Source organism: Buteo buteo, chromosome Z (assembly GCF_964188355.1).
Source record: "Buteo buteo chromosome Z, bButBut1.hap1.1, whole genome shotgun sequence".
NCBI lineage: Eukaryota > Metazoa > Chordata > Aves > Accipitriformes > Accipitridae > Buteo > Buteo buteo.
This window is the reverse complement of record NC_134204.1, coordinates 55,612,459-55,637,732: the sequence shown is the minus strand read 5'-3', so window position 1 is coordinate 55,637,732 and position 25,274 is coordinate 55,612,459. Positions and strand designations below refer to the sequence as shown.

The 25,274-nt window shown below is 43.1% G+C and overlaps 1 protein-coding gene across 7 annotated transcripts in view; it reads right to left on the bottom strand.

The window, feature by feature from the left end:
* Window positions 1–25,274, bottom strand: part of NRG1 (neuregulin 1) — a 183,233-nt gene that overhangs the window by 29,252 nt on the left and 128,707 nt on the right. The gene's annotated exons all lie outside the window — the stretch shown is intronic.

Sequence of the window (25,274 nt, the reverse complement as noted above, 5' to 3'; positions counted from 1 at the left end):
TTTGGCAACTCCTCTGAGCTCTCTATCTGCTGCTACCACAAGCACTAATTACCTTACCCTGTGTTTTGTTGATTGACACACGGAGTGTTAAAGGCACATGTCAGAAATACGCTGCCCCACACCCAGCCTGGGAGGAAGGGAGGATTTCACTAGCTCTGTCCATCAAGTGACCTTAAACTTCTGCAACATTCATGTGTATTTCATTAAAAATGTGTAGTTTATGTGCAGTTACTTATATTGCATTAATTGCATTCAAGTGATTTTGGGGTATAAGAGTCATTACAGACTGCTGATATAGTGCCTAATAAAATGAGGCCCTGGATGAGCTTTCTTCCTGGCATTGCCTTGAAGTAGGTGTTTTTCACAGGAGCTTAACCTGAGGCCCTGTGCTGATTCAGTCACTTGGGACTGCACCCCTTGGTCCAACCACTGCCTTCTTCACAGGGGGGAGGGTGACTGGTTGCATGCTGAATGCCTCTTCCCCTCCTTATCAATGATGTGAGCTGTGGCTGCTTTGGTTTGACTCTGTAGGGAGGGAGAGGATGGGGGGGTGGAGGCATTGTCCCTTCCTGTGCTTACACAATTGCCACCCTTGTGTCCACAGGAGTCTTTGATCTGGAGGCCAGCTTAGCATCTCCTGCAGATGGGCTCATCTGAATGAAGTATTAACATTTTGGGGCCACCAATGCTGCTAGACACCAGTAGGTGCCCAAATTGTTATTAAATGAAAGTACCACTACACCTGCAGTGTTTCTTAGCTTACACCGTGCTGCATTTAAGGAATACCTGGAGAAGGCAGGAGCAGGGTTTAGTTAGCAACTGTTAAAGAGGCTGCCAGGGTAGGATGAGAAATCCCAGCCTTAGGATTTGCCCATGCAGTATCTGTCAAGGAAACAATAGTGCCTTGACCAAAGGGAGCAGTACTGCAGGAGAGACAGTGCTCAAAAAGTCCCCACTGCAGTCATTGCTGGTAACTACTAGTGTAAGGTGAATCTGCCTGAGGTTGCCCTAAACTAGCTAACAGCAACAGGGATGATGGGGAGGCCATATTACATCTTCAGGTCCTCATGCTGTTCTGTGCCTGCAAAACCACCTCTGTGAGCTGAGTTAAACCTAAGTCAGGCATGTACCTGCTAGGCTGCAGCTGCAGCCCCAAACTAGAGTGTCTGGTTGCACCCTAGTTTAGATAAGTTTTGCTCTAAATTCTGTCAAAACAGGGTAGGTGTGCTTGAAGCCTGGACACCAATCGGTACCCAGCTCAGGAACCATGCTGCTGATGAGCTATGTGACCTTTAACAAGTCATTCAGGTTTTTCACTTCACTTGATTTTTTCCATCCAAAACTGAATCATTTAGTTGTAAGGTGCTCTCCACTGCTCACAGGAAGCAGCTCAACTTATCCCCACAATGGGTGGGATAAACAGCCCCTCCGATGATGTCTGTCTCTCTACATTGACTGCAGAGCAAGATTAAACTCTTGAGAATATGCCCTTAATTTTTAAATGGCTACAACTGACTGAAGTGACTATCCGTCATCTGTAAAAAGTGGGGAAGATTCCTGCATGGTTTTTGTTTAGCCATCTCCGAACATAGAGAAGTAAGAAGTTTTGTTACAGTACTGAATAAATCCCAGTATTTTTGTTTCTGAAAGATAGCTTCTACCCTGAGGTGGAACAACGATTTTATCTACTGACTGATTCCACTGGAGTTGGCTAGAAAGCTGCAAGCACCTACACAAAGGTTGTCTGATATTCAAAGCCATTTCTAACATAAAGGCACCCAAGGGGCATGTTTATAGTAGGTGATGCTTGACGTGCTACCATTTGCTGCACACATTGAATCCAAAGAAAACATGCTTTTTGCAGATTGGCTATCAACAAATACTACTTACACATTTCGAGTTCTTCTTTCTGAGAATAAGGATGAAGTAGTCCCTGTCACATTTGATTTTCATGTCTTTCCCATCATCTTCCAAGTAAAACTGCATTTTTAGCACTCAGCACTGGGGAGAATGGGGCACCTTGGCTGGCACCATTTTCAGGGTGGCTTTAGGTATCTTGTTTCAATGACACATGAGATAGTGACTCTGATATTTAAGTCCCCTCTTTTACTCCATCAAAATCCCATCTGCCTGTACATCTAATGTCTCTCATACCCCTTCCTTTCTTTGCCATTAATCATCAGCGTGTCAGCTTCTTTCTCGTTCTTCCATGATGCCTTGCTTGCATGGGCTGCCCTCCTCTGACAGGCCAGGAAAATCCCTCCTGTGACCTCTTCCAAAACTCAAGCTCCCTCCTGCTTTTCACTGTTGCACCCATCCGTTGTGTCACATCTCCCCAGATGCTGATGTTGACTGGGTCCTCTAAGGCTCCATTGACTGGGGCTAATGAAACGCAAACACGGAGTACTAATTCCTCGAATTAGTAGGATAATAATAATAACAACACATTCCTTTCTCTTGGCCCCTCAAAGCATGATTTATAACCTCTCAGATCAGGATAAATTTATGCCTTGTCTAGAGGCAGGAAAAGGGGTCATGTTTTAAGAGTAGTCTGACACTCTTTCAGCTAGCATCAGTTCAAACAGGACTTCGCACCCAATGTTGACAAAAGGCTAGCCAACAGATTGCCATCAGCTCAGCGGTGAAGGGTTGTCTACACTTGACGTCAGTGCGTTGACCACCATCCTTGACATGAATCTTAGGATGGAGAAATTGGCCTTGTGGAAGAGCCTTTCCTTTTTCACTGGCTTGAAAGGAGCCTGGATTATTAGCCCAAAGGAGATGTTTGACATGACATGCAACGGCATACCAAGAACTAAGATGTAACAAATGTGCGTGAGTGAATCCCATCTATATAGTAATGCACGTTTTGAAGCCTTTTTGAATCTTAACAGGTAAACTCACTATTAAGCTTATCCCTGCTGATAGCCTATCCACCTTTTACCTTATTAAAAGACTTCAACCTGAAAGTGAGACAAGCACTCTGAGGATGTCCTCAAGCTCAGAAATCTAATGCATTAATTTGGAAGGGAAAAAAGGCAATATTATCTGTGGCATTTCTGACAAAAAAACCATTTTGCAACCCTGCTGTCTAATGGAATGTTTTAAATTGAGTTACGAAGGTAGATATAGTAGCAAGTGGGCTTGTAGCTATCTATAATTGTTTTCATCATCTTGCTTACTGCTTCTTCTTTAAGCAGCAGCTCAATCAAAAGCAGATCACCATGGACTTTCAAAGTAACAGTTATTTCCCAGGTGATGTAAGTGAGCATTGTATAGCAGAAATTGCTCTGAACTGATTACCAGAGATAGGAATAATCTGCAGCTCTCAGAGAAATCTCATCATACAAGGGCTTTACACATATTTGTGAGGAGTGCCTCTACACATGTTTTTGGCATCGCATGTTCAAAACTGTTGTATAAATCTTGCATGAGAATTTTCTCTGCATTACTGATCCATTGGCACCGTAGTCCCAATCTGCCTGAGCTTTGTAACTCTGTGGGCTCAGGGGGGAAAAAAACTGTCCAGTGAGTTAATTCTGATATTAATTTTTCTTTGCAAAGGATGCATAGTTTTTATGGCATATGGCCAGTACTCAGTGTATGCACTGTAAGTCTATTTTGCAAATTAAATACAAGAAATGCTAACTATGGTTTTGGGTTTCACTTAAAGCCACGTAACGGAAGAAATGTGGTGTTTGGCAGCAGGTGTTCATCAGAGCCCATTTCATACAGTCCACAACTAGCCCCAAAACACTGCCTTTCCATACATCTCTAGCAGACATGGGCTTGGAGAATGTATAGTGCAAATGACAGGCGGCAGTGAGGTAAGGCACAGCTGTAGACCACAAATCTGTGCGTTGTTCTTTATTCACCTAGTCAAAATTCATACCTCCTTTCTTTTCTGTAATGTTCAGCTATACAAGCACAAGATAGAAAAGCTGGTTTGTTCTAGAGTCCTATACCAAACCCCTAGCTTATTGAAAGGACTAAATTACATGCTGTAATGAAATTTGAAAATATCATGCATGAGATAACATCTGAAAACACTGCATACTCTACCTTTTTTTTTCCCCTTCCCTGAATGCAGAAACACCACACTTGAAAAAAGGAACTGCAGGCAGTATGAACAAAGTCCCCACTAATGCAAATATTCACATAGCACTGAAAAACAATAAGATCTGCTCCCATCTGTGGGAACTGCCTAAAGCCATTAACAAGAAGAAAAATAGGAGCTATTGCATTTTTCAAAAACTACTCTCTAAAACATGAATTACTGCTGTAAAACCACTTTAGGGTAATTTCATGTTAAGCAGACAAAACTTTATGTAATTCTGAGCTTACCTGGAGAATCTCTGACCCTTTTTTGTCTTGAAACAGAAAAATGCATTCTCTTTCTCTCTCTTGCTTTCCAAAAATCCCTCTCAGTGGCTACAGCAACTGGACTCCCAGGCTCTGCACAGGTGAGGCAGTCTGCTGAGAGGAGCCCTAAGGGTTGTCTGAGTACAGACTGAGAGGGAAAGGCTTTGCAACCTAGACAGAATAGTATCCATGCCTCTTCAAACTGAGTTTCTGCAAAGCTGGTGTAAAATCAGAGGACATGCTCAAAGTCATACAAGGTGACTAGTGAGATTTTTATGATTCAATGGAGACAAAGTCAAGTGGCAGCTGCAGCACAAAGGAAGGTTTGCCATTCTCACTGGAAGGCCACTTACAGATTGTAAATATGCCACCTTATTAGACTGCAGGTGGAGACCTTTCCAGTCCCTTTTTGTGAACAAAAAGAGTAAATTACTGGGAAGGAACATAACAAACACTTCTGCTTATCACTGTTTTCTAAGACTAAGGCTTGAGCAAAGCCTACTTGAAGCTTATGCCAATGGAAGAGGAAGGGACCTGCATGGACTGAGGGAGGGACAGATGGAAAGGAGAAGAGGGAGAGGGAGTCCACACAAGCAAATTTTGGGGTGATGAAGTGTGTGCCCCCAGAATAAAGTCAGCTTTACTAATTCACACTCCCTCGCTTGAAGCTCATTAATTTCTTTAAAAGCACAATCCAGTTCCCTCTTGACTTGATGATGGGCAGTTTAAAGATGTCCAGCCCTGATCTGCAGTGTAGATTGATTTCCCATGTAACCTTGACTGTAGAACTTTATCCCTCTATGTCTCAGTTAAACATTTTCTTCCTGCTGAGTACTGAGCCTCTTCAGCTCACTCTGACTTCCCCGATGAGCCCAACTTGCAAAGTACTTATGACTCCAGAAAAGGCTGGCATTTCTGTACTGCACTGAATGAGGAAAACTGCTGGTTCCAGCATAACTGTGGGCAGCAAAAGCTATATAGGTACCTTCAAGGAGAACAGAAGCCAAAACCTGAGAGCAATCAAAAACTAGCCCCTTTCTGAACAGACAAGAATTTCCATTTTACCAGGTGTGTAGAAGGATGTGTTTCGTGTGAGTCATCCTTAATGGTTCAAGCTGAAGCTGCATCCATGTAGCTCTGAACATACCAAAGGTTTAAAAAAACTACCAACACCAACAAATAAACCTCAGAGAAAAAAAAAAAATCCCAAATCTCTATAGGAGGCATTTATGGTCTATTTCATGGGGCTGCTCAGAACTGTTCGTATTACTTTGGTGATGTAATATGGTAAACTGGCTGTCCAATCTAGTTATAAATTTTTTTCAGCCTCTATCTTCACAAAAAACATGCAGTGTAACAGATGCCTGGGACCTCTACAGGAGATCATTTAAGGAGCCTGCTGTTTTGCCAGCAGCTTGAATTAAGTGCTTACAAGTTAGTGGAATTACTCTCTGGCCCTAAGGCAGTGCTTTCTCACTTTGGCACTATCTCTATGAAGATCAGGGCCAGCAAGAAGGAAACAGGAAATTGCTGGGTCTGCAAGATAGACACTTCAGGAAAGATTGAGAGCACATAAACTCTTGCTGAACCAAGGCAGCATGGCCTTCTTCCCCCTATGACATGGACTCGGCAGCGGTTTCCCCTCACGAATCCAACCTTAGTAAAGCAAATGAAAGAAAAAAAAAAAAGAAAAAGAGAAAGAAAAACAAAGGACAGATGCTTCAGCTCACTGCACCACCCAATCGCTTCCTCCCTGATAGGCCAACAGACTGACCCAGTTGGCAGGCATGTGACTGTGAGACCTGCACAGCATCTGGCTCACCACAGAGGGTCAAGAGGTGACACATGCTAAAGATGGCCCAACCAGGAGCAATTTTTGTTTGCTTCCTTTAACTTTGAGATAGGAGGTAAGATGGGCAGAGACACACATACCCCACGGGTTGTTTGTGAAGAAATGCAAATACTGCTTGCAAACAGTAGAGTTTTTAGAAAAAGGGGAGCAACATGGGTTGTGGAAGAGTGCAAGGGTACATGGAGAGACCTGGTTGAAACCGGGCTTTGAGACAACACATACTTTCCCATTGCCATGAAAGATGTTAGCTTTCACTTTAGGGTGATAAGCGCCAGCAAAAGGTCTGCAAGGGCCTTTAGAAAACATTCCCCACCTGGTGAGGGGAAATGTGAATGGCAAAACACAAGGCAGTGACAGGTCAGAGGGTCCCAAGAGGAAAAATGTGTGTGTGGTGGGGAGGGGCAGCAAAAAAAGAAAAGAAAGGATGTGCTGAGGAAATATGCATAGATGCAACTGGTGCAGGAAAAAGAGGTCTAAGCCCAGGAATGCTAAGCTGACAGCCACATAGGGAAGTGCCTTTACTACTGAGGGACTCTCAAACAACCTTGAAAATGCCAGCAATGAGTGGGTGGGCCTGAAAACTTGTAGGCCTTACATTAAAGCAGACAGCAGATAAGGAGCTGAATGCAACTGCCATGACATAATGAACTTCATCCAGTGTGGAGTCCTTTGCTGCGTTGGAGAACATCCCACCATGTGGAAAAGTGTGGGTGGCCAAATAAACTGTAGGAAAGGATTTCTGGCTCACCTTGCTTCAGAGGCTGCACTCTGCTCTTTTCCATGCTCACTGTGCAGCAAGGTAAGGTAAATAACTCATTGGGCTGGAAATTCATAATGGGGGCAGAGCCCAAGCAAAACAACCCGTAATACATTTGGTAAGGTGTGCTGTATCATGGGGGACCTTACTCCTGTCTATCATCTCACAGCTCCTCCACAGAGCTCTGAAAGGTGTCTTCAGGCTGCTGGCAAAGGACCATCAGTGCAGATGCAGAGCAGGCCCTCAAAACTCTGAGGAGACTTAAAAAACAAGGTGAAGCTTCACAAAGCAAGAACTGCCCAAACAGTCCAGTTCCTCCTCCAGTGCACAGCTAGAGGAGCCAATGCATAAAGAAGAGAAATCAACTGTTGGACAGGTGAGAAGCTATCTTCTTTTGCATGTTAGGGTATAGATACCAACCCCAGGAGAACTGATTGCACCAAACCACTGGGCAGGTCAGGTTTTACTGTTGGTGTCATGACTCTGCCTAATCAATGAGAAAGGGAATACTGCACCATCTGCAGTTGCATTATTGCCTGGAGAGGTGACTGATGGGACCTAGCTGGAAACCTCCATCCTGGCAGAAGAACTGGACTTGAGCTAGTAAGGCAGAGAACTTGGGCTCTTTTCTCAAGTCTCAAATGCCCTGATTCTGCAAGGCAGCATCTGGAGCACTCTAATGCAAACAGCATCATTTCTGCATAGAGCAAACAATCATACTCAACAGTTCTAACTCAAAAAGACTTTTAATTTAAAAAAAGGAGAAAAGAAGGGCCTTGACAGAACTGAAAGGACAAACACACAAGGACTTCAAAGATTATGAAGACAGATTGCTGTCCTTCAAGGAACTGTCCAGAGAGAATTCCTTACACTATCCTAGGGCCCTGCCAGCTGCCCAAATCCAACTGCAGGTTTGGCATGGCAGTAAGCTCCCAGAGGCAGCAACTACAGCTGTGCTTACAGTGCTTTCCCTGCCTCCGGATGCAAAATCTGGATTTTCCCTGTCCTGGTTTGAGCTGGGACAGAGTTAACTGTCTTCCTAGTAGCTGGTACAGTGCTATGTTTTGAGTTCAGTATGTGAAGAATGTTGATAACACTGATGTTTTCAGTTGTTGCTCAGTAGTGTTTAGACTAAAGTCAAGGATTTTTCGGCTTCTGATGCCCAGCCAGCGAGAAAGCTGGAGGGGTACGAGAAGCTGGCACAGGACACAGCCAGGGCAGCTGACCCAAACTGGCCAATGGGATATTCCATGCCATGTGATGTCACATCTAGTATATAAACTGGGGAGAGTGGGGGTGCGGGAATCGCCACTTGTGGACTAACTGGGTGTCAATCAGTGGGCGGTGAGCAATTGCACTGCACATCATTTGTACATTCCAATCCTTTTATCATTGCTGTTGTCATTTTATTAGTGTTATCATTATCATTATTAGTTTCTTCTTTTCTGTTCTATTAAACTGTTCTTATCTCAACCCACAAGTTTTACTTTTCTTCCTGATTTTCTCCCCCATCCCACTGGGTGTGGGGGGGAGTGAGTAAGTGGCTGCGTGGCGCTTAGTTGCTGGCTGGGGTTAAATCACGACATTCCCTTATTCAGACCATGTCTGATGCTTTCTGTGAGGACTGAGTTGATCATGTGGTTCACCAGTGCTATAACCTACATTCAATTACTAAAATAACTAATAATAAAAAAATCTAACTCTGATTAGCTGCAGTTAGTCTCAGCTCAGGTAGAAGGGCTGTCTTACTGCTCCTGAATGTTACTGTAGCAGAGGACTGTATTACAGGTTCCACCTGGTACAAGTTTGCCTTGATGGGTACGCAGCGATACTGACATGACTATTTCCTTATCACGTCAAGTATTGAAATACTTCCATCCCATTATAACATAGTCAGTCAAAATCTGTTCTCGTTCCTCACTCCTCTGAAGGATTTTTCTTATTAATTCCAAGTATCCAGTTATATTTCTACAGATAAATGCAAAATCTCTTCACTTCTTTAGTGCTATCTGCTCACAGAGATGCAGGGATAATAAAGACTATTCAGCAGCTTATGAGAGGAAGTATGCAAGCTTTCTATTGCAAATGATGTTTCATATAAAGTCAACATGATAATCCTTGTGGGGAACCTTACCTCAGGAAAGCATTTCAGCAAGAACATACTTAAAGCTTAGCCCACACAAATTCAAGATAGTACTTAAGTACCTGCTTAATTTGTAGTCACATTCACTTCCATGTTTTTCCTTGGTGTCTTTAAAAACTTTTTCTGAAGTAGAATGGATTTCAGCACAGTGCCTTAAGAGTTTAGCCTTGTGGAAGGCAAAGCTTGCCTATTGAATACCCCACGTTAAATAAGTTTGCAAGAGGAAGCTGTGTCTGCAACCTTTCCTTGAATAATTCTAAATGTCCAGTCCAGGATTCCTAGGCATGCATTAATCTGTCTCCTACTGCATACTCTGCAGGGGAAAGCATTTACTAGCTTACTAATTCCACAGTGAAACAAGCTTTCATTGATTTTGAAGCACATCTTCAAAGTCATTAAGGGCATGTCCCCTCCCCCTACCCCCATTCCCAAAGCACAGAAGACTACCTGTTGCTTTCCCAGTGGCCTTCTGCTTCATGGGGGTGGCCATGAGAAGAAGCCACTGCAAGCTTAAGGCATGAAAGCAATGTGCTGGCCCTGAGGCAATTACAGCTCAATCTTTTTAACCAGCCTGAAGTCCCTGGGTGGTGAGGAAAAGCAGACTTGCAGAGATTGGCTCTTCCAATTTAATGGTAGCTCTTGTGACACCCTTTGAAACACAGACTAGTACAGAAATATAGCTCCATTTCTAAGTCAAAGATATGGCAAAGGCAACTTCTTTCACAAAACACAAAGGATTGCTCACAGGTTGCCAAGTATCTCCTTGATATCTATGATAAGAAAGCATTACAAGAAAGGACACGCAAGAAGACTAGCAAGTATGGGAGATAAGTAAAAGAACAAGAATGCTTATTGAAGACAGCTTCTTTCCTAAGGCACTGAAGCTTGAATTTATTTTTCAGTTTACTTTGATATTTGTATTCTAGCAGAGATTTCCAAGGCCTCAGATTTCTTTTTTTTTTTTAAAGGTGCTTTACAATTGAAAACAAGTTGTGAGATACAACCAGTAGAAAAGAAGAAAGACTTACTCTCTTGCTGTTAAAACTTATTCCTTACATTTGAAATGGACAGTTCCCCTTGGAAAAAAGATATGAGAAACTGTTAGACAGAGCTGCTGGGTCTCTCATGTAGGTTTTGTTGGAGGATCCAGCTTCCTGAGCTGTTTTGGAGTTGCTCACTGAGACCAAGGAGAAAAATCTTCTCCAGGTGGCTGCAAATTTCCACTCCACTATACACGAGCACAGCCATGGGACCTGTCTTTTCTGAAAAACACAGCCACTTCCCTGCTTGCAATTTGTCTCTCCAGAGGACAGTGGTGGAGAGAGACATTATTTTGTGCTTTGCTTGTAGCAAGATCCTTTGGACTCTGTAAGCAGGGTGCTTTCATAGCAAACTGTCAAAGCACTTGAAATTCTTATCAAAGAAAGTGTTTTCTGCAGTAAGGGAGCCTTTCCTCATTCCCTTCCCTAATTTGCAGCCTGGAGGTATGAAACTGTCACTGTTTATAGTTCTGTTTGAAAATCAGTGTGTATGAAATGGTACCCAGGGAAAACATACTCATGTTAGTAAAAAGGCAAACAAGAATGGCCTAGAAAACACGACTAATGGGGCAAAATGGAAAGATTTCAGGTTGCGTAGCCTGAAAGAAGTTTTTTTCGAACTGTGGGCTCTAGTTCTGCTGGGACTGACTCCAACAGGCTTCAAAGGATGGTGTGATTTGTCAGGAGCAGCCGCATTAGCAGGCGCCAGCTCAGTGTGTCCCCAGCAAAATCTGCCTGTGATGACTGCTGCCCCTGCCCAAGACCTCTGTGAACTGCTTCGGATGGCAGTTGTGAGTGCAGAGGAGCAAGTGCCTACACCCAGAGCCAGTCCTCTCAGACTGCTCTCCCTCCTCTGCCCTCATTCCTGCAACTTCTGCCACCACTTGCATTAAAGAGTGTGCAGTACTTCAGCTTGGGCTCACTGGCAAAGCTCCGTGGCAAAACTTCAGGTTACTGCAAAGGGAATGGGATGCTGTCCTTAATTAATATGTATCAACTCGGTTTTGTAAACATAAACAGTACTATATTTGTTGCAATAAGGACTATCTTCCACCTATCAATGGCACTGTTTGTTCTGGCACTTTATTTTACTTACCTGCTAACCTTATTATATTCAGCTGTTATTTCTTCAGTGAAGTTATATTTTAATGTGCTGATACAGTAAGTGTCATTTAATCAGTACCTGTTCTCAAGAAACATCAGTGAGGACTATTCAATAAACGTGTCACAGTGCCAGACAGTTCTTAAAAGTTTATGAAAAGTTGGAGTTTTTTTTTCACTTTAAAACAAGTACATTAAAAAAAGCACAAGGTTATTTAACTAGCCTCTAAAAAAAGTCTGGTAAGAAAAAATACAACCATGTAGAAAAATAAAATGTGTTCATGTTGAGACTAAATGGCACATTTCCTCCAGCAGTTAATTTCTACAGTCTGGTTATCAATCTGTCAAAAATCAGATTTATGATGAAATGTTAATAGATTCCAAGCAATTGCTGTGTTAATGGAGTCACTGTCATACTCATGCATTTGTGCAGACACAGACCTGCAAAAGGGATGGATCCACAGGAGTGAGAAAAGGGTTCAACAGCCTGAGCAGAGTGTGTCTCTTTGCAAGAGGCAGTCTCAGAGTGAAGGAGAACATGCAGTCCAGATGAACATCCTACTTTCAAGAAATCTTGAAAACCAGGATTTTTGTCTAGCTAAGGGAGGAGATGTGGCAAGAGTGCAAGCACAGTCACATGAGGGAAACCTTGTGACCAAAAAAAAAAGCCCCGTTTACACATGGCAGCTGCCTTTCGAACATAAACCATTTTTGCTAAGGCAGTGCTATCCTTGGTCCTTGCTCTTCAGCTTAGAAGGAGCTCTTTGCTGGTATTTATTATTTCTGTCACTGTAAACAGAGCTGGGATGCTGTTGTGTACCAAGATCAAGAAGAACACCAGTCAGAAATGCAAAGAGTTCACAGGGCATGTAAAGGGCAAGAAACAGAGGTATGCAGAGATGGGGACACAAGAAAACATCAAGAAACTCTTCATGGTGGCAGCCAAGATTTTTTGTAGGTTATTCCACAAAAGAGAATATTCCAAGTAAAATGAAGATGTGTGGCTTACAGACAGCCCCTCCAAGCAGGGGGCAACATCTGAAGTGGCTGTTTGAACAACTGTTTTATGGAAAGCAGCACCCAATTGCTGCCTGAAGGTGGGAACCTGCACCCACAGGGTGATCAGAAGGGAAGAGGGGGGCTGTAAGGGGGCTGGCGTGGAATGAGATGAGAAACTACTGGAGGGATGCAGAAGGAAAGCACTGGTGACACTGGAATAGCCTGATGGGGTGGAGGTCCTAGGTGTGCAGGTAAAAGCAGAAAGCTGTGTTCTAGTGGTGTCATGCCCAAGGAGCCCTACAGACACAGGGAGCCAAGCTGGCCATCCACCTAGCCTACACCTTTTCAACCTCTTCATTTCAAAGCACTACATGGGGTGAAAGGATCACCTTTACTCCTGTAGTCTGGGCCTAATCTTTCGGGTTCATTGCGGAAAACTGTTGGTGTATGTGGTACCCTACCAATGACCTTTCGAGCACTCCATTTGCTCCAAATACTTTTGAGTCCCTTTGTATCAAAATGGAAGCACATTTTCATTACTAAACCTTTTAGAGGGTTTATTTTTCCATCTTCTTTCAGTCTACAAACTGAATAGTTATGGTTTCTCAACTGCTGCATCCATTTTATGGTGCCATGAGGTGTACCTTCAAGCAAAAATCTGTGCTAATGAGAACCTTGAGTGTCAAATGTGTCATTGCCTCCTGCAGGTGACTGAGGAAACTGCCATGCACCACCCCACAGGAGAGACCCCGGGGATTGCCCTTGTCATATTGCTCACCTGATAGCATTATTTCCTGGGTTTCAGCTAGTAATTTAACAAAGTCCAAAAGACAGTGCAAAGGCAGAACAGAATTGTGCGCCCGAGCCCTGAGAAGCTAGGTTTGGTTTCCACCAAAAACCAGAATGTGCTTTACATGCCACAATTATTGGGCAGATGTATCAATCTTTTCCATGCTTGTTCTAGGGTTAGGAACAAAGAGAAATTCCTGAAGGTCTCCAGGACAGGACAGCAATTTGGCACAAACCAGTGAAAGGGGAAGCTACCAAGTGCTCAGGGCCAACATTTTAGGCAAACACTTGACAGTGGCAGCGGTGGAGCTTTCCTGAAGTTATGAAAGATGTAGGCTTAGCATTTATTTATTTAAAAATATTGTCTTTCAGTGTGAGTTAAAACAAGAAGATCAATAGTCTGAGACATTTAAAAACCCTGAGTCAAGCCTTCAAAATCCTGAGATTAGTTTAGAAAGACAACAGCAGGATATAAAAAAATCATTCACTCAGTGTTTTTATTGTTTTGTTGCTTTTCAGCCTTTGAGCCTATTTTGTATTGCAACCCAAAAAGTTTGGCTTTCCCTCTTTCCTTTCAAGTGAAAGCTAAAATGTAGCTTGAAGAAAGAAACTAAATGCTGCAGAGATTCTGCCTACTTTGTGTGCTGGTAGCACTGCAACAGCATTTTACCATAGCTTGAGAAATAATGCAATTCACTCTGCCTCTAAATACTGCTTTGAAAGGATCCTTGGCTGCTGTACCCAGACTGTACTGCAAGGAGCAATTTACCAGCGTGGGGGGTGATGACTGTTTTAGTAATGAGCAATTTTTTTGACTCTTAGGAATATTGAGACAAGGCTGAGCCTTTCCACAGGACAAAAGTAGACACTGGCTGCTTTTCTCCAGGGCTGCTGCCTCCCTTACCAATTTGCACCTCCAGAAACTCAGTAAAGTTCCTGGCACAAAGACCCCGGTGAATATAAAGTAAGAACAGCAATTCTAGCCTAAACCCATGCTGCCTTTCACAGGATGCATTTCCTCACCGGAAGATACTTCAAGGTCAGTGAAGACAAGGCAAAGTTTGAGTATCTCAGGGCAAAACAAGGACCTTTTATTTCTTCAGGGTATTCTTTTACAGTTGAGCAAAGCAAGACTCCATGTCTTTTTCAACTTCCCTGTTGAATCAGAGACCTACATCAGCTATCTGCCTTACTTAACCTTGGTCAGCAGGACACAAAGCCTAAATGACAGATATTGCTGTGGCAGACTCTGTCTTCCTCCATTTACCCAACATGGCTTGCTTCATTCCACCAAAGCCACGTATTTTGTTACCAGCAGCAGCAATATCATAGCAGCAATGAAAGTCTTGTGTTGGTAGTAGGCCAGTGGTGAGCTAAGTTACAGTGCTTGTACAATCTTTTACTCTCCCAGTACTGTAGAGATGACCCTTGGGTGCCATTAATTTCCATGGCCTTTATGAAAGTCACTTAGTGGGATGAAATTGCATTTTACTGTGCAAGGAGCCTGCTTTGAGACAAAAGGGCAAACAGGCCAGAAGGATTTATCTGCCAGAGTCACTTGACTTGACTGAAATGAGAAACTGATCCCCCTGAGAGAGAGGAGAGTGGGTCCTTCTCCTCTCTGACATTTTTGCACGATTTATCTGCTTTTATTTACATGCACCAATGAAGAGTGGTCCTTTGAGCACAGCTTTCTTCAATGTTTCTAAGCCTAAGAGCAGCTATTCAAATTAAATAGTTTGAGACACTGCTGGCATGAAAATTAGTGAATTTAAGCATCTAGATAGAACTTTTCCTTTTAGCTAGGGATGAAAACAAAAACTAACTTAAAACATTCACATGTAGGGAAAGATAAAAGTCTAAATCAGTGGACGATAGCTCTGATTAAAGAGTTGACTAATGGAAAAATGACTTTATGGATAATAAAATCATACTAAGTATAATATGAAATACATTTGCTTAACTTCTAGCAGTAAGCCTTTTTTTCTTGTTTTAGTCTGTTAGTTTTGTGTGGTCTTTCAGAAATTTTCTGTGGAGTACGATCTTTCCTCCATTACTCATGCTGATCAGAAGAAATTTGGTTATCAAAGAGATATCCATTAAGAGATGATGCTAGAAAAAATAAAATTAAAAATTTTTTCATGCATTTTGCTAAGCTAGAAACAAGTTCAAGAAGCCTGATGAACCTATTAAGCAATTCTGTGCTTCCAAAAGCATGACTAATGTTTTTTACTTCCTAAGTTTTATTTACTAACTAGTAATTGAAACTAGAGAAAAACTTCAAGAAGTCAGTAGATAGCAGTTAAGAAGAATGTTTAATATCTTTAGAAGGACTTGGAAGTAAACAAATTGGAAAAAGAGGTGGATCAACATTTAGAATATATTTCTCTGCTTCCTTGGAAAAGAATGAAAACCCTGACAGTCATAGCTTTTCCTGCAAGGAAAAAATTACTGTCTTAATTTCATTTATCATTTTGCTCTAAATTGTGATGAAATACACTACATGAAAATTGATAAAAAAGAAAAAATAAAGCTTTGACCTGAATAGTTATCAAAATCTTTTAGGTATATTGTCAACACATACAGCTCTTGTCTGGTGCATATGCCATCATGTCTGTCAGACTGGTGCGGTATATGCTGTTTGTGTCATGGATGCCCATTAGGGAAGCAGAAAATGACAGATGTCTGAAAAGTAATGATACTGATTTTTCAAGAAATTCTACCAAAAATCCTTTCTTTTTTTACCAAAAATCCTTTCTTTTTTTACTCATTTAGTACTCAGTAGTTGGGATAGACTCAAAGTGGTTCCTCTAAAATAAAAGATACAAGCTCTTGCTATAGCATACTGCTGGTTTTGGTTGGACCAGCTTGAGAACTCTTGAGCTGGCCTGCTTTTCACACAGGCTGAGCTCATCCTGCCTTGAAGCTGCCTTGAATTAGGGAGTCCAAAATTGGAAGTATCCCAAAACTCAGCAGTCTCTTTCTAAAATCTGAGTTTAAATGCAACAGTATGAACTCCTAGTGGAATTAGCCTGGGTTTGTCTTGTAACTGAGATCAGTGTTTGGCCCAAAGTCAACAGCAGACACATTTTACAAATGAGTGAGAACAGGATGCCATTCATTACCTCCCATCTTTCACACATATTCTGTGTGATCTGGTGGAGTGTGTCCCATTGGAAAAATAAATGGAAGAGGTTATCACTTTGAGATAAAATGGGAAAAAGCAAGTTTCAGGGATTTCATCTTTGACCTTATTATAGCCTGAAATTTGCCAACTAGACTCCGTTTCAAAAGGCTGGAAAAGAATTACGGCTGCCTAAAATGATACTGCCCCTGACTCTGTGCAGACCTGAAGTCCAAGCCTGGCTCTCACTGTTTGTAGCAGTGGACCTACAGAGCACAACATTTACCCCTTTCTATTTTCAGATCCTTTCACCCTCCTGCCGACAGTTTATTCTAGGCTGTGCCAGACCAGCAGTCCAGTGTGTCTGTCTGTCTCTGTGTTTCTTGTCACATTGCTTCCCTCTTGTCCTCCCCACAACCCTCCTGCTTCACCAGTCAAAGCCATTTCATTTTCTTCTCCCTACCCCATTTATGTGCCCTTACAGCACTGTCCCTGCAAGATGTAAGGTCAGCAGGGATATTCTGGGGCTCCAGCAGCACCAGACCTTAACAAATACTGTCCTGTAGGCTAGTGAAGCATGCAGCAGCAGGTGATGTGCTGGGGTAGCAAAGATGCAGCTTCCCTGCTACCAACTTGAACAGGGCTGTCCTCTTTCCTTACTCCAGGTATGAATTTATCTGGAGGGCAGGAGAAGTGTGTAATCAGGTCAAGCAAGAGAAGCCTCGGGGGGGTTCTTGTCCGGGAACTGTCTCGACACAGTAACCTGTACACGTCAGTAATTGCATCCCCTGTGCGTTCTGGTGTGCCTGGCTCCTCACCCAGACTGACTGCTCTCTGGAGACAGGTCTGGTTATATCTTGATACAGAACATGCCCTTAGTGCTAAATAAAGGGTCACAAAGAAAAGCCTCAACTCAGCTACTTAGCCTGACAAAAAAGGCCTTTTAAAGCATTTTTGAAGTGGTCCATTTTGCTAGGACTTCAGCAGGCTATTTATTAAATAGACCTTACTACTTCAGATTTGAAATTGGAGCTTCAGCTTTTCTATGCATTTTTTTTCCCTAGTCCTTACTTAGGCCTTTCTGGAATTTTAGTAGAGAATGAATTAGGAACAAGTGACAGGCACATTATGAGAAGAAATTACCAAGCAATACAGGGCAAGAAAAGTGAGGCAATTATATGAGCTAATTGCAGCCAATGAGGTAAGGAAGCTGAAGAAAGAACAGCCCTTTCTTAGTTTGTTAAATAATTAACGTTTGGGCTTCAACTTTACACAAAACCTAGCTCAGACAGCCTCCTTAAAGCACAAGCTTGATGCAACATGCATATATACTGTTCCCAAGGTGTGCAAGGCATGTCCACTGGGAGACGGTGGGCGTGGGTCTCAATCACACAGGCTCTCAAATGCCTTGAAAAACCCTGCCTGGAGTCACACTTTGGTGAGCAACTCTGGAGGAGCTCAGGTTGCCTGGTCCTGCTGTGTTCAGTGCCAAGCTATGGTGAGCAGAGCTGCAGGAGCGTCCTCTGACTGTGAAGTAACGCCAGCCCTGCTCACCAAGGACAGAAATGTTCTAGACATGCCAATGCTTCCTGTCTGTCCCGCAAATATCCACTCAGCTCAGTGCCGCATTTTGTGCTGTGCCCCAGCAACACTCCAGCTACCTGTGGAGCTGATTCAGCTCCCTGATCAAATGATGTGTTTGTTCAGCCTGTGCTTTCACACATTGCAGCCAGTAATACTGCTTCAGTCCCCCCCTTTATGACACATATAATTTTTTTAGGAGATCATATCTTTTCTTTTGCAAAGTTCTTTCCAGCATACAGTAAAAGTAATACTTAGAGCAAACAAGCATGGATGAAGATCAAGATTGTCAGCTATGATCATTTTATGGTGACCTTGGAGAGGGTGGGATTTCAAAGACTCAAGTCAAAAGAATCAAGTGAAATTTTGGAGTTGGTGGCATGCTTTCTGGCAATGGTCTGTTGCAGGAGAAAGAGAGTCCAAGGTAAATTAAATACTTCAAGAGATTATTTGCTCATAGAATCATATAAAAGATACTTGTTCATGTAATAAAGAATGAATGAGTAGAAGATATGTATCTCTGGCCATTTACAGCATGTCTATAATCCTGGTTTTTTACTTCCTAGGGAGCATGTTCAGCCATTAATCCTACAACCAATATGTAAACCAGACTGCAGTGCCCTAAGAACTTCTGTGCTGAAGGGTCAGCAAACCCTGAAAAGGAAAAACATATATGGGAAAGACAAAAGTGTGTATGGATCCCAGGACTCAAAGATCTTTAGATCCTTTGTGTATGACTGTTATTTTTGTCCGTTGGAGTGCTTAAACTAAAATGATCAGTCTCCTGCCTACTAAATATAGTGCCTGCAAAACCTTTATTAAAATGAAAGATCGCACTTCCAGGTGGATATTTAACCACGTGGAATCACACATCACATACAATTCCCAATTCCCTGCTCATGAGTCTGATTCAATCCCATCATTGCTTAGAATCAGCACCCTACCACAAAAAACCCCCCCGTTTGGCAAGATTTCATAGCTGATGTGAATCTTCCAGAATTCAGCATTGCCCTTGACTCTGGCTGTACTTAAATATTTCTTCAGTTAAACCATGATCTCATACAGTACACTTTTCATAGGTGCTGAGTATGAGCAGCTTTCACTGAAACCAAAAGGGACTGGCAGGCGCTTATTACTTCTGTTTAATTATTCTGCTACATTTTTTTTCAGACATGCATGCACAACAGAGATCTCTCACGGTAGTAGGAGTAGGTGGCAGTTTTCAGTGAAAGACCAGTGATTTATAGAAGGTTGGCGCATTGCCAAAGGCTTGCAGGCCCTTGATGTCAAGCACTGGTTTTGGACATCTGAGCTGATCAATGAATTTGGACAACTGAGCATTTGAGTACCCAACTGGACTAGCTGAGACTGCCCTGATCAGCTCTTTGTCAAAATGAGGGTGCATTAAACATTGCAGTGAGAAGCATCTTAACAGCTCTTCTATTTTCTCTCTCTTATTCTTCTGATTTCCATGCAGCTTCAGCTCACTGTGATGACACTAAAGGTGCATGAAGGGACACTTAATAGCTACAGCACCTCCAGACTCTCTGAAACATTGGGAAATGGAGACTTTGCTAAGGTTCCTATGAGGATCTACAGGCTTATGCTGTGATTGCTATCCGTGTTTCTTCTTCTAACATGTTAACAGGCCCACAAGAAGCCCTCCTTGTAATTGCATGCACCTATTTCAGGTTAGATCAAATCTGGGCTTGATCTCCTCTACTGCAGAAAACACTGGGCTGCATGCTGTCTGAAGGGAAGGAGGAAATCTTCCTGCTGTATGCAACAGATTTGATACTGCTAAAGCCAGTTGAAAAAGTGGCTGGGAAGAGACAACCTCATTCCTGTTGGGAAGCAGCAGGAGCAGATGAAACTCTATCTTTCTTCCACCTGCCTTCTTATTTTTATGTGCCTCTGTGGAGGTGCCCTCAAAGTGCTGAACAAATGTAGATGAGGCTGTGGTGGAAGGGAAATTCAAATAGAGTAAACCCGTATTCCTTCACACACAGAGATCATCCACTGCTGGTCCCAGGCTCTGTTGGGAGGGAATCAGACTTATGACATAGCCCTGAAGCCTTTCTCCTCCTCCTCTTCCTCCTCTTATTGACCTGTTTCTCCAGCCTTGCCAGATCTCTCAACCTGACTGACAAAGACCTCAGAAGAAGAGTCACATGGGAGATACCCTCCCTAGCCATGGGCACCTTTGCATGAATTGCTAAGGCCCCTCATCAGGAGCAAGAGGGAAAGGTCAGCCAGTTCCTGCATGCACCATGGTAGACCTTTGTGCAAGGATCCTGCCACAGGAACACCTATGTGCCTGCACCTGATACTGCTTCTTGGAAGATGGGTCAACAGGCAGAGCAGCAACAGGTAGTTCAGGCAGACAGGGCCATGTACAGGGAAGGAGTAGTGGCACTCTGGTGTGCTATCCACATCCCCCCTAAATCACATTCCAGTTATGTCTCCACCAGTGACAAGGATGGCTGAAACCAACTGGCTTCTTCATTAGTGTGCTGGGAGTTAAGGTTTAATAAACACATGCTCTTCTGCCCTTTCTCCTCTAAACCAGGAAAATAACTTAGGCCACCTATAAAGGGCTTCTAAGAGAACAAAACATGTTATTTCAGGGGTTTCAGTCTGCCCCAAAGGGGATGTGCAAAACACCTGAAAGAGAGCAAGCTGGGCAGGAGCCCAGTGGCCAGCACTCTAGGCTTCCCTGAGCACCCCAGCCCTACCATGCAGAAATACAGGCAAAAATGACCACAATCCTAAACCTTGTTGGCTCAAATGCCTTTTGTTCCTGAGATCACAACAAACCTGGTTCAGCTGCAGGTAAACATCAGCTCATGGACAGCTGGACATCACTCTCATGTTGCCAGGCAAGAGGAAGACCTCAGCATGGGCAGCATCACATCAACTAACAGGGAACCCAGTCACAGCCAGAGCATGCATAGGGCAAACAACTGAGCTCTGATATCAATCCTGAAACACTGAAGAAAAATAGTGTCTGTGAGAGGTCTTATTCACTGATGGTTTCATTCTTCCAAGCCTCTAAAGAGCAAAAACCTGGGGAAGTTGAAAACCTGGGGTGAGGGTCAGGGTGGATGAAGAAGAGGCTTTGCTTGCCTTCGGGTATGAACTCTGCTGCTGATATGGTGCGTCATGCACTGGCACCAGGGTGGTTTGAATGTCCTAGTTCCTCTGGCTGCCGGAGGCAGAAACTATCTCCTTCAGCATATGGAAGTGTTTGTGCAACCACTGGCTTTTTTTTTTTTACAAAAGTACAGATATATTGTTAAAGGAAAAAAATCCCTGAAAGGGCCAGTGAATTTCAAGGCTATGGGGAAGGCAGACCATGAATCACAAATGTACATTGGGATTACTCTGTGTGTGTGTGTCTTATCTCAGCAAGAACTAAAATGTTACGGATTTCACTGTGAGATTTAGTCTATTTTTTATTAGTATTGGGAAAAGTAAAAAATGCAATTGAATTTGCTTTGCAGCTATGGTTTAAGTGAAAAAATGTGTCAGCTCCGGTATCACACATTGCCTATGCCTCTCTCTCTCACTGTATTTCACTGTCCTTAGCCTGTTCACTTCAGAAAACTGGACCTGATTGGTTATAAGACTTTCTGTGTCATGTTTAGTTTGTCTTTCATAGTATCTCTGCTTTACTTTTTGAGATCATACATTCTCTGTGTTAACAAAGCATAGGGGAAGTTTTCTGCTCTGATCTGACAGATCATTTAAAAACCACAAGCAAGAAAAGCATGATATTAAAAGAAATCTCTTGTTATAGCATCCAAAATGGGCTGTTTGATATGGGCTACAGATAGTCTCAGTCCAGTAGCATAAAAAGGGAATGATGTAAAAAACCTAAAACCTAGATGCCTGAAGTTAGACTGAAACAACTGGGCAAGAATGCCTCATTTTTCTGTCATCAACACTTATTAGTATGCAGAGAAACAGTGAGCATTTTTAATTCAAATCCACCTGTAAAGAGTCAGGTTTCAGGCTTTAACATGCTGCCTGATTCTTTTTTTTTTTTTTTGAGAGCGTAAGTCTAGCTACATCTGTTCCTAGCCTGGATCCACAGAGAATTTGTTGATGGGAGCAAACCCATTCATTTTTATCAGTACGGGGCCAGGACGTAATCTTCTAAAGACAATTGGGTTTCCTATGGAGAAGATCTGCCTGGTGAGAGGAGAGTGGAGTAATTGAGAGCAAACTCTGGTCTGTTCTCTGAAAACCGAGGGATGTTCATTGGCAGTGACAGAGCTCCCACAACCTGGAATGAGTTACCAGCTCAGCTCGTGCATTAGCCAGACTCCCACTGCTCACCCCTAGCTGCATTGTTGCTGCCCCCTTACTTCAGTTATGCCATCAGTTGCAAAGCAGGGGGCTGGAAATGGAGGAAGGCAAGTCTGTGAGGCTCAAGCATCACTTGGCAGCAGAAGATGGACCCAGGAGAAAGGCCTGTACAGAGGACTGGTGGTACATCCACTGTTGTTGCTCACCTCTGCAGCATCCCTCTCATGTTCAGTGGGTTGTCCTACAAGTTTCAGAAGACCTGCTCTGTGGGGGGCTGACAAACCCAGTACCAACTGGAGCTAGAAGGTCTTCCTGCCCATGTGTTATGGGACTGAAGGTGAAAGAGGTCTGTGCTATTGTGGTGCATTCCTGTCTGTCTGGAAGCGGCTGGCTGGCTGCCATTGGAAAGCTGCCATTTTTGCCTCGTGATGCTGTCAAGTGGCCTGAAGGACCCCAGCAAGCTCAGTTTCTGATAACCAGATAGATTAGCCAGAGACTTCATCCACTCCTTAGCTAAAGCATTTCCTTCTGCTGCTGACTCTTCATCTGCATTGTTTCCTGGACTGAGCCAGGGCAATCTCCTTCTTCACCTACCCATTGCCTTGGCCCGTATTCCTGTTTTGGTGCAGGATTTGAAGTTGGCCGGATACTGCCACTTGTACTGTTACCACACAAATAGTTCCAAGAAGAAAAACCAGGGTCTCTCACGGTTTCCACTGAGCAGTTCCAGTGCTTTCCTGACAATCCAATGCACAGAAAACTAATCCAACGAAACATTGTTCTGGTTTCAGCCTAGTGATTTCCTGTGGCAACATGCTTCACAGCTTAACTACATGTAATACAAACCAAGATCACTTTTGGTCAGCTTTTTAGTCCATCGAGCAGTGGGACTGAGTACATCCTTGCTTTCGGACCAGTGGATAAAGAGAGCAGAACCTCCCATCTACCCTCTCAAGGCCATTTTTAAAATCACCCAGCCTCCCCATTATGTCTCCCAAATCTTTCTGCTCCAATCTCCTCACATAGGAAAAACCCTGAGTGTTTTTCCAAGCTCTCTGCTCTTCCTTTAATTCTTTGCTGGATCCCTTTCTACTCTGCTATTCCATCTGTGAATGAAGCAGCAGGCAGCACTCCAGACAAAAGTACATCATCATTTTGTATGAAGGCATCACGACATTTTCCCTGTAGTTTTCCCATTCAAATTTGTATGTTTCCTAAAAACTACTTGGGCCTTTGAGCACAGTGGTGTATGCAGAAGAGCTCTTCATTTGGATTTAAAACCCCCAAAATTACTGAACTACAGCTGTGCTGAGGTAGTGGTGGAATAAACTGTTTCTTTTTCAGAAACACCTGTAACACAAGTGAAGACCCACTCCTATGGTGCTTACAACCCGAAGTGACCAGACAGATAAAAGATAAGAGGTGATGTGCCCAAGAATAGACAGAGGGTCAGTAGCAGAGATAGGGAAAATGCTTGGTTGTCCTGGGCAAAGGTCAGGACTGTGGGTGAACAGCTTGGTTCTGGCTTTCCTTCTGGGAAATGGACAGTTGGGCTAATTATACTTGTGTCCTATGTCAGCTCAAACAATCTAACAAAGTGGAAAGGGAACCATCACAAAGAAATGTTAGGAAAGGTCTGTTTCCTATAGTCTGTTTTCCTGCATTCAGGGGCCTACCTTTCCCACTGTCCCCTAAGAGGCTGTCTTCTTCCTTTCCCCCTCCCTGTATCATGTATTATTTGCCAGTTCTGTTTAATATGAATCAAGCAAAATAACTCTGTTCCATGAGCTCTGCTCTAACAGATCTGAACAGATATAGTCACCCAAGAGACAATGAAACTTTGACTGACCTACTTGTAGACAACGTTTAACTTTCAACAAGAAAATAAGCAATGCCTTTGATTCAAAGGTTTCAAGGAGGAAGACAGGAGAAAACCAAAGATAAAAGTCAGCCAGTTATCCCTGTAAGACATCATACACTCCACAGTATATTTTTCAGGGTAGAGGGGAAGGAGGAAACAGGGAGCTCTTAATTCACATTCCTCATTCCACCACTCTCAGGGGTCCTTTGAGCCTTACAGCTGGTCTGAGTTATAAATAGGTATATCTCTTGCTTTTTATTTCTTGTCTCTCTGTCATTTTCTCATTGGCACATATGGTCCAAGAATGGCCACTAGACAGGAAACTACTGCAGATGCTTTAGTGAACTTTCTTATTGAAGTGACAATTTTCCAGTAACGAAACTCATGCTGTTGAGCCCATATGATGCTAAATGAAGGGGAGACCCTCTGTTTCCTCCCTCCCACATTTCCAATATTGATTTTCTGATCTATTTCCAGCCATATGCCTCATTTCAGAATACAAAAATTTCCAGTATTGATATCATCCTCTCTCTAGGTTTAACAAGAGATTGCTTTGCATTTTGGAAGCAGAGAAGTTGAAAAAAACAGAATAAAATTAGGTCAGCTTTGACATTCAGAGGAAACCAAATCTTGCAGCAATAAAGAATAACCTAATAAAATGGGGGCAGACTTTTCCAATGACTTAAAAGCAGCCTGCTTCTGCTACCAGGACCTGATTTTCTGATGCAGTCCATCTCCCACTGTGGCTTTTTATGGGGACTGTTGTCTGTTGGTGACGCTGCACGCTGCTCACAGTGAAGTTTTCAAAATTGATCAGTGCCTCTCTTGCTGGCTTCTTTGAGCAAGGTCTCTGCTAACAGGTTTAACCAGGAGCCGAGGTTGCATCATGGGTGCTGAGCGCATCCCAGAAGCTGAGCCTTGATGCATGGAGGGAAGGTTTGAGATTGATTAGGTCTGCTGCCACATTGCTGCTTGTAATGGTGGGGAAAAGGCCGTCCCACAGGAAAGAAACATGCCGGTTTCAGTTGGACAAGAGCAGTATCAGTAGGAAAGAGGGGAAGGTGGGCAGGCAAGGTGGATGGTCAGACAGACAGTAGATATGCTGCTCCCTGAGGGCTTTTTTGTGCCCCAGAAATACAGAATTCAACCCAAGTCTTGGGTGACTGGGGGTTGTTCTGTTAAGCAGACATGCTTTTTTTGTACATGCTTATTCATTAGAAAAAGATGCATCTAAATGATTGATTGAATTCTACGTTCTTTTTTGGGCCAGCCTCCTCTTTGCCTATCTCCATTTTTTCTCTCAATTCTTCTTTTCTCCTCTCCCTGTCCTACCCATCCTATTGCTGCAGTCTTA